We start from the raw sequence: 9,989 nt of genomic DNA on the forward strand, positions 1-9,989 counted from the left end.
ACCTTCACTGAACTCTTCTTGGCCATTGATATTTACTGTACAATTTATTTATTGTTACCTGTCCATATTCAAAGAAAAAGTAAAGAGAAAAAGTTGTCAGAGGTCACAGAGCAGAGTGTAGCCGATGCCTTAATTCTATTGATAACCAAACTGGTGCCCTGGGTACTACCCTGATATACTCAGGTAGATGCTTTAACAAAATCACCAGTAGTTTACTTGCACTGATTTTTTTTTAGTTAGTATTTTTTGATACTCACACGTAACATGTCTGTTTGTACTTGTTCAGCATTTCCCATAGCAGACATGGAAGGAGTGAGGTTTACCTATAAGCTTGTGACTTGAAATCAAAAATGCACTAAAATACACTAAAAGAAAAGCAAGAGTCATCAGGACTTTATTTATAACGAATGTGTCAGACTGTCAGAGAAGGAAAAAAAAACAACCACACACCAGTTTTAGTTAAAAGTAAAGGCAATGAGCAGAAATAATTTAACAATAACAAAATATAACAAATGAGAAGGTCAGAAATATGTTTTGTGATTTTTTTCTAATTAGCTGATTGATAAGTGAAGCTGAAGACATCAGATGCTGTCCAGAGCTGAAAAGGCCAAAGACAAGCAGAAAGAGAGGGGTTTTTTTAAGTATATCAGGATCAAATTAAATGCTAATGACAATAAAGGTGGCATTCTTCTAGTCTGCATTTGGGAGCGAGCAGAATCATACACTAAGATCACATGAGGATGACAAACTGCTGGCTGAGACTTCCGTGATTCAGAGAACATGAAACGACTCTTTTCGAAATCAGCAGGCCTGGATAACTTGGACTTGGGCATCTTAAAGAGAAGCTGATGTGGTCTCTGGTTCTCTGATGTTTCCTTTTAATCTCACAATACTGAGGAAATTACAGACGACTGGAAAAATGCTAATTCTCTGCCAATATTTGCTGAGGACAAATAAGACAATGCAGAGATAGGCTGAAAGCCAACCAGCCATTTGTGTCAAAGAGACATGTTCATAAATCAACAATGAGGTTAAAGGCTAGGACTACAATTAATGACCATTAATGACATGTTAATATGAAAAAAGCTCTTATCTAACAAAGCTGATATTTTGCATATGTCGGTAAACAGAATCATTATAGAGACTTCATAGCTTGAACATAGTCTAGATGTTTTAGGCTTTTAGTACCACATAACAGTCTAAATAAAATAAAATATGCCCTATACAACATAGAAGCATATTTTTAACAGATTAAAGAACCACTTAACTGACAGCTATTGTTTGGGTTTTTTTGTGAGTAGATTTTATCAAGCAATAGATCTTCTAGTGGATTTCACAGATATTGGTCCAAAACCCTCCAAGTTTTTATCGGCAACTTTAAGCTTGAATTTAGAGTTGTCCCAATGACATAAAGATTGGCACACTAGTAAATTATCCTGTCACTAGGCTGTAATACAAAGATGATGAAACATTTTTTAAATTGGGCCCATTCAAAGTAAATGCTATTGAATAAAGGTGACACCTGCATCCTAGAAGCACAGATTAAAGCAGACCTAAAGATGATACTGTATACATAGTTGAATTTTAACCTTCAGAATGATGCTGGGGGAAATTACATCACTGATGTGATCATCAGACATATACAGAGGAGGAAAGTGAGTAAGAGAAGGGATGTGATTTCTACCTGGGTTTGAACCAGCACTGTGTACTTAAATACTGCATCTTGACCTGATAACCATGCTTTTAAAGGGATGTTGAAAAATTTTACAGGAAGCAGAGAAAAGACACAGAAGAAAAACTAAAGGGCTGCAAGAAAATAGCTCACAATGAAAGATTTGGTTTCTGTAAGTTACTAGATAAGAAGAATGAGGTACCTCTTGGAGGCATGGAGAAAATACAAAGTAAGAAAAGTTGCACAGGAAATAATGGCTAGAAGTTAAAATGAGACAAGTTTAAGGCAGAGGCAAGGTCTACCATTCTCCCCAAAGGGAGACAGATTAGGTCACTGGAACACATCAGCAGGAGGAGTGGTGGCAGCTCAGTCTCCTGCTGTTTCCAGCCATGGCTGGATGCTTTCCAAGATAATCCTTTAGCATGACCTGATTGCAAGCAACTGGGTGATATTCTATGACTTGCAATTCATGGGAAACAAGAAAGGTGATCTTAAATTCTACAAAAAATGGCCCTGCTTTGAGCTGCTGGTAGTGCACCAGGTATATCTATATGTTACTGTACAGAGATTTCAGAGCTCATTGCGTTAATAAGTGTAGGCATATCTCATTTTTTAACAAAGGATTATGAAGCAGGACATGTGAGACTTCCTGTATTTTTCTCTGTTCTTTTTGACCCCTTTATCCTCCTTTAGTGGTAGCAATCCAGCATGCCAAACATGGCTCTATGTATGCATCTGGCATTGCATATCCATCAGTGATGCATTTCTAACATGTAGCAAATTTCTTACTGAAAAAAATAAAGCAAAACAAACAAAACCCAACAAAAAACAAAACAAAACCCAACAAAAAACACCCAAACCGTGCATTTCCATGGAAGGATGACTTCTGCAGATTCCCACAGAAGTCAGTAAGAGGGTTTGACACCACATAGTGCACATCTCCATTAAGGTGTCTATACATGACCAAACAAACCCAGGCTCCCTTTATGGTCAATGGAAAACCAGTCAGTAGGGTCCATGGGGTTGAGGCGGTGGTTCATCTCCTGAAGTTCACACCTGTATGTGGGTGGATAAACTGAACCATAAATGCCACTGACTCAAGTGGCTATGAAGGCAGCCCAGACAGACAGCTCAGGTTTACCTCCTACCATGGCAGATGTGATGAATGTCACCTTTTTTGGTCCTAAAGATCTGCCCTTAATGCTGTTGCTGAGGGTTTTGCCATGAGTAACATACAGGGACAAACTGAATACATGGCTTTGGCCTAGGTTGCAATTACTTTTACTTTATATGGTAAAGGAAACTAAATGTCTCTGCTTTTTTAGGATACAGCCAAGCAAATGACTTCAACACATGCATAAACTGCACGCAAAGGACTTCATCACATAGAAACTTTGGCCAAGTTGGGGGAAGATGCATTTATATTTCTATCATCATACATCCGTCTCAGATGAAAAGTTATTTAAAAAATTAAACCTTCTACCTTGGTACAGCTCTACGTGACACTTGTTTCTTTCCCCTTTCTCCTCTCATCTGAACGTGAAGTTAAGTAATGGCTCCCAGAATTCCTGCCAACTGCACATGACAATGTGATGATGTAATATAATTTCCTCTCCGTGGTCCATATGTGCTAAGGCAGAGACTATGCAGATATGCTATATTTATAGGATAATGGCAATATTTCCTAAAACAGAGCAAATTTTACTGCTTGTGCTGGGCTCCAAGTCATTACCGCATCTTTCAAGCAGTATTTCCCTAACCTCATGATTATCAGGGTGAATGCAAGGAAGTCCTGCAAGGAATTACTCAAGATCAGAGTCATTTATATGAAAACTCCATCACATTTAATTCTAGTTACAAAGAGAGAATATAGCAGTCACATAATCTAGGGTTGATCTTAAATCAACACATACAGCATGTTGGGATACTCAGCTCTGCTACGCATGCTCACGTCCACTGGAGAGGCAGCTGTCAATGGGGCATCATTCTCTCCCAACAGTGTAGCTGGAGAAAGGCTTTGCCTGGTTCCCAAGTGCGGAATCACAATCTTACATGGGGTAGCAAGCCCAAAAGATTGTGAGTCCTGGTTTGAGTCCCAGGGATTACTGGCAGAACGGAGTTCTGCTGCTACCTTCAGTGTCAGTTCCTGGCAGTCACTCTGCAGTAGGTATGAATATTATGCAGCAAACAGAAAGAATAGACTAAAGGTTTGTTGTGCAAATCTCTTCTGAGACCTCAGCCATGCTGCATGTAAAGGTGCAAATCAGTGTCCAGAAATATATCATGTAATCATCTTTAGTTTTAAAAAATGTGTAAGCAAACATCATCGGTTGTAGCCTACCTCCAAGCTTGAGCCCACATCAGCGTGAAAAGTTGGACTATGACATTTCCTAAAATCCCTTTGAGCGTTATGTCTATTATCTTAAGGGTTATACCTTTCATGCAACAGAAACTAACCCCCGATTCTCCAGGGTACTTGTGGTGGTTAACCTTGGCTGGATGCCAGGTGCCCACCAGGCCCCTCTATCGCTCTCCCTTCAGCAAAATAAAGGGGGAGAATAAGATTAAAAATTTGTGGGTCAATATAAAAGCAGTTTAATTAAAGCAAAGGCCAATGCACAAAAGGTAAACAAAGATGTTATCCTCTACTTCCCCTCAGTAAGTGATGTCCAGCCACTTCCCGGGAAAGCAGAGCGTCAGTGTGTGCAGCAGCGGAGACAAACACAGAAACCAATGCCCCCCGCCTCCTGCCTGCCCTTGGCTGTTATGGCTGAGCTGAGGTCACATGGTATGGAACAGCCAATCCGGGTCAGCTGTCCCGGCTCCGCCCCCTCCCAAGCTGTGTGACACACCCCCTGCTGGCTGCGAGGGGGACACTCAGCACTGGGAGGGTGCTGGGGGGATGCTGACTCCAGCTCAGACACACCCAGTACAGTACTCCATCTCCTTTATGTTGCTCTGGGGAAGCAGAGCAATTAACTGCTTTAGCTTGCTTTATAGCTGCTTTGCGTCTCTGGGGCAGCACAAAGGGGTTTGATGCATTTTCTCTTCCAAAGCCTAGGGCATGCTAATGGTAGGTAGGTGTAAGAATAAATGTTCTCATCTGGGAGAAGGCAACAGAAACAATCATGCCCAGAAAACTTCCGGAGACCCCAAGCACGCTGAGGGGCACTGGGCTCATGAGTAGCTGTGGAAGAAGGAATATATATATTTTATGGAGTTTTCCAAATAAGTTGCCAAAAGTTTCACTTCCAGCTAAGAATGGGTATGAAAGTGCTGCTGGATGTGCAAGGACTAGCACGTGTGTGGTTTAAGGGATAAGCTGTGGAAAAAACTATATCATGAGGAGCTAGATTGGAACTTGTATGACCACTACAGCTCCTTGTTCCATGCTTTAATAGGATTTCACATTATCTAGCCAGCCTGCTGGGCAAGATCATGAAAAGTTCATGGATATGGAACATCTGTTTTATCATTCATGACAATAACTCAAACAGCAGATAATTTACTCCGGCACTTTCTTCACCATACTTCTATACAGGAAAGTACAGTGGAAACAGCTATCCCTCAATAAGTACTTGCAGCTCCCAGGAATGCTTACAGAGGAGATGGCAAATGAAGTGCAGGCTTTGGGCTTGTTGGTGTGGATGTGCTGCCATTTTGATTTTTTTCTAGCACAAAACTTTTAAGAAAAGCTGGGAGAGGATTCATGCACATTAGTGAGCATCTCAGACCATTTAATACCCTGTTCCTCCTCAGAATTGCCATGCCCTAATTTTCAAAGACAGTGTGTAATTGAGAGACGTCGATCACTGAATACAGAGGGCTGATATCTTTTGTCATTTGATGGCACAACTCTTTCTTAGGCATCTGCTTCTCCAACCCAGTGCAACACTGAGGTTACTTTTCACTTTGCTTACAGAAGCAGTGATCCTACAGTAATTCTTTGTAGTAACCCCATCCTGGTGAAAATGAATTGGTAGAGGATCTCAGTTCCTCCCGGCTCCAGACTGGAGGTGAAATGCCGCCTGTGCTGGTAACGGCTGGCAATTGCATGCATCAGACAGATGGTCCATGAGGACGTGCAAGAAGAGGGAACTAGGTCAGTTTAGTAAAGATGTGTATGAAGAATTGCTGGAGCATGTAGGGACAAAATCATAAAGGCCAAGGCACAGAACAACATACAACTAGCAAGGGATATGAAAGGTAGCAAAGAGCTTTCTATTAATATTTCAACAGAGAGAGGAAGATGGAGGAAGAAGTTTGTCCTCCACTTAGTGAGAAAGGAAAGCTAATAATGCCTGGAGGGCTGAAGTGGTTAATGCCTTTCACATATCAGCCTTCACAAAAGCTGCTAGGAGCCAATGACTAATGTGCTAACACCAGTGAGTGGGAAGGAGGAATTCAGTCTACAATAAGCAAAAGGCAGCCTAAAGGAGTTCTTTGAAAGACGATTCTTTTGTTTAAATCAGAGAGCTGGCTAGCCACTGTTTTGAAGGGTATATGAGACCTAAGAGAGAGAGAAGAGGGTAGATATTGGTCTACTGATGTGGAGGAAAAGGAAGAGCAAAGGAATTATCAACCAATCATCATACTTCCAACACCTAGGAAAATGTTGAAACAAGTGGAACAGACCATTTTTGAACACTTTGAAGATCAGAAGGAGCTTAGCAACACCAAACATATGTTGGTTAAAACCAATTCGTGATTAAAAGAATACCAGATTTGTGACAGATCTTGAGGATATGGGAGACAGAGCATATACTAAGAAGGTGATGAAGTTGCTGTGGTGTGATTTGAACTTGACTGTAATAAGACTTTTGACATTATCTTACATGAAATTTGCTCAGGTGAGATGGGAATCTAGCCCAGATTAAATCTTGTGCTGTGGATGGCTATCTGATAGGAGACATTCTCAGTGGGGGTTACCTGTGCTGCACTCTTGCTCTGGAGATATAGCTGGAGTGGGGCTCTGGGATGTAGCCTGGGGTCTTTCAAAGTCTTCTTGTCTTGGGCAGCAGCACATCAGAGCTACATCTCTTGATGATACAAGTCAAGATTTCAAAAGATCCTTCAGAAATCCTCTGAAATAGTTCATGAAGGAGTTCAGGATAACAGTACACATGGGGTTGGCTCAGGCTCCTCAGTTGTATCAACAACATTGATTTTTTATTTTCTTTTTTCCTACAAGGATGAAGGAGCAGGATTAACATGCATTTGCCATTGGAAAACACAGGGTAAATAACAGAGTGGGAGACAAGTAAAGTCCTGCAGGTTACTATTTCTGGCAGGACGTATCTGAGCGTGGTTACTGCTGCTGCTGAGATTTTGTTGCTATTGCCAGCCTTTTTATCCCAGCAGATTTAACTGATGTTGCAGACATCCTTCTTCTCCTGCTGCAGTGGCGACCAGAATTGCTTTCACAGGTGTTTACAACAGGCTTGTGGCCATTCAGGCTTGGCAGTCATTCACCTCAGCAGGACCAACCAGTGTGGTGGGAACAGGTGGCTTCCTGCAGAAGTAAATCTAGGGATTACAGGTCAAGAAGAAGTAAATGAGAAGTAAATGACCTCTAGGAAATGTAAACAGGAGGTCTCCATCTAGTCCCAGTGATAGTCCTCGTTGCAGGCCCCTCAAAGATTACAGGGAGAGCAAGAAAATATGATGTCTGAGCAAAGACTGGGAGAACTAGGGAAGGAAAGAGGGCTGCAGTGGAGATAAGTTTGTTGTCTTTAAACGGCTTAAATGCTGCAGTGAAGAAGAAAGAAAGAATTCCTCCCATATGCCCAAGGAGCAGTGGACTTACACTGCAGCAAGGAGATTTAAGGTAGACATTAGGTTTAACTCTAACTCTGAGGACAGTGAAGGCCTGGACTAGGTTTCTGCAGGGTGGGTACAGGGAAGCAGTCTTGCTCCCTGAAGACAAGGTTGGATGTTTATCCAAGACAAGGCAGACGTTTATCTGTCAGGATGAGTTTAGTTAATGCAGTTTGTGCCTTGGGGCAGGGGATGACCCCTTGAGCCTCTTCCAGCCCTCTGACTGTGCTTTGGGTGTATTCCCTTGTTGCCCTCCCTCTCCCGTTTTCCTTCTTCAGCTCCTGAGTCTGCTCACTAGAGGCTCAGTGCTTTGGCCTTGCTCTCAGCCCAGGCCCTTCAGTGTTCCAAAAAACAATCAGCCTGGGGTCCTGAGGCAGGAGACAGCTTGTGATGGCCCCCACACAGGGAGGTGACTTGCCAGGACCTGCACTCCATCACTGGTGCCCTGAGGGGTGCAGGCCCTCTCCAACACCTCAGTGAACCTTTTCTGCAGGCACATTTCAAGGACGCTGACCCAGCACATAGTGAATAAATAAAGCCAAGAGGCTTTTAACACGTGAAAGCTCTCCTAAACTGGTCACTTTACTTGTAGTAGCCACCTTGAAGCCCCAAATGGGTCAGGATTTTTCTTGCAAAGGTGCCTCTGGGGTGATATAAGATGAGGAGAACAGTCCCTGCTGTGAAAAGAGAAGGGTGGCTTTCCAGGGAAACTCCTCACCTCCATGGCCTGCAACAGCTTGAAGTAACTGAAAATAAAGGAAGCTCTCTACTCCCCAAGGGCATTGTTGTGTCTCAGTCATGGGGGTGAGCTGTGCATTTTTCTGGCTATATGCTGAATCCTGCTGGAGCAGGAGGTGCTGGAGCATAGCCAACCAGTTCCTCAAAGGTTGCCACCAGGAACCAGGGATATCATGCCAGAGAAATGCATTTGAGACGGAAAAAGTAAACAGATAAGACTGCAAAAGGCAGTGAAAAGAGCTTGACACATTAAGCTAGAACATCATGGTCAAAAGCAACCACTTTGATTGAAATTCTGGTTTCCTCCTTTACAACTGAGCACTTGCATTTGTTCTGAGAGGTGTTTCTGTGGGATGCCCAAAAGGCATCCACCATCTGAGATGTGCAGGTCATGTTGTGATGGGCCAAACAAAGCCCAGGGAGTAAAAATGAGTGGGAGTGATGGAAACCAGACTGCATGAAGCTGCAGGACCATACGGGATCAGGGGGGCTAACTTCACTACAGCTGAAATAATTCCCACTGTACTGCAGCCTGAATACACTATTCAGGGATTGAACCAGTGTTATGACAGGACCTAAACAACAGTCCTTAGCTCTGCAAACATAAAGACTACACCTTGTGACCCGGTAGAAAGGAACAACTAAATCAAAAAACCTTCTGGAGCAGGAACAGAATGAAAAAGGGCCTTTGATTCAGTGGAATCAGCCCCAAAGTCTTCAACTTGTGATATCTGAAGTCCAGTTGGTCCCTTCTGGACTTGAAGTCAACAAATTTCTCCCCTGTCAAAGAAGGAGTAGGTATCATGATGGAGCTAGGGCAGAAAATTACCTTGTGGAATTTGGTGAAAAGTTTTAATTTTTGGCATCTAATGGTGCTACTAATGTCAAATTGAGTTCCAACTTGTGAATAATAGGTGCAACTATCTCAATGAAACGGGATGCTTTTCAGGGCTGATGGATATACAGGTTGTATTTTATTTAAAAACAAACAAACAAACAAACAAACAAACAAAACCAAGCTGGCCACAATTTTTTCTAATTGTGGGGGATACAGGATCTACCCTCTGTATATTTTTCTGATGCTGAAAACCAGGAATAACTAATGCAGCCTCAGGAGAATATAGGATCCACATGGATCCCATGCAGGGATATTCTCCTTTTCTTTCCCCACTCTTGTGATGTGCCTGTCTCACACAGTGTCCCAAAACATGTCTTCCTTGTCCAAATTCCTTTTGGGAAGGCTGTCCTGGCTGAACATGTGCAGCCCAGCAGTTCCTCAGGGATTCAATAATTTTAGGTGTGATTAAAGGGAGATGGCCCAAAGCCATGTTAAAGGGAAAGAAGTACTGACAGAACCTATGAAACCATTTTATTACTTGATGAAGAATATAAGTGTTTGATGGATCAAGGTAGACATCAACTGCTGGGCCTCCACCAATCTTTCCTGAGTGTATGGGCTCAGACCCTTGTTCCAGCCTGTTTTTCTCCTTTCCCTCAGGTCTGTATCATCCCATCTGCTCCAAAATACTGACAGGAGGAAGAGGAAGGAAAAATAAGCCCAGAAGGAAACACTGATTATTCTGTGTGGTCCCCTTAGTACAGGAGAGGGTGGAATGTTTTATCACAATAGCCAACGGTTGGGGCAGTGACCTGCTGTGGCATGCTGGGTGTGATATCTCACCTCCCATGCCCTGTTCCCTTTCTTTGCCTCAGGACTGTGTCTTTTGGGTTGGCAAACAACAGTGCTCCAAATGAAATCAGG

This window comes from Pterocles gutturalis, unplaced genomic scaffold, assembly GCF_000699245.1.
Source record: "Pterocles gutturalis isolate BGI_N339 unplaced genomic scaffold, ASM69924v1 scaffold39728, whole genome shotgun sequence".
In the NCBI taxonomy this organism is placed as follows: domain Eukaryota; kingdom Metazoa; phylum Chordata; class Aves; order Pterocliformes; family Pteroclidae; genus Pterocles; species Pterocles gutturalis.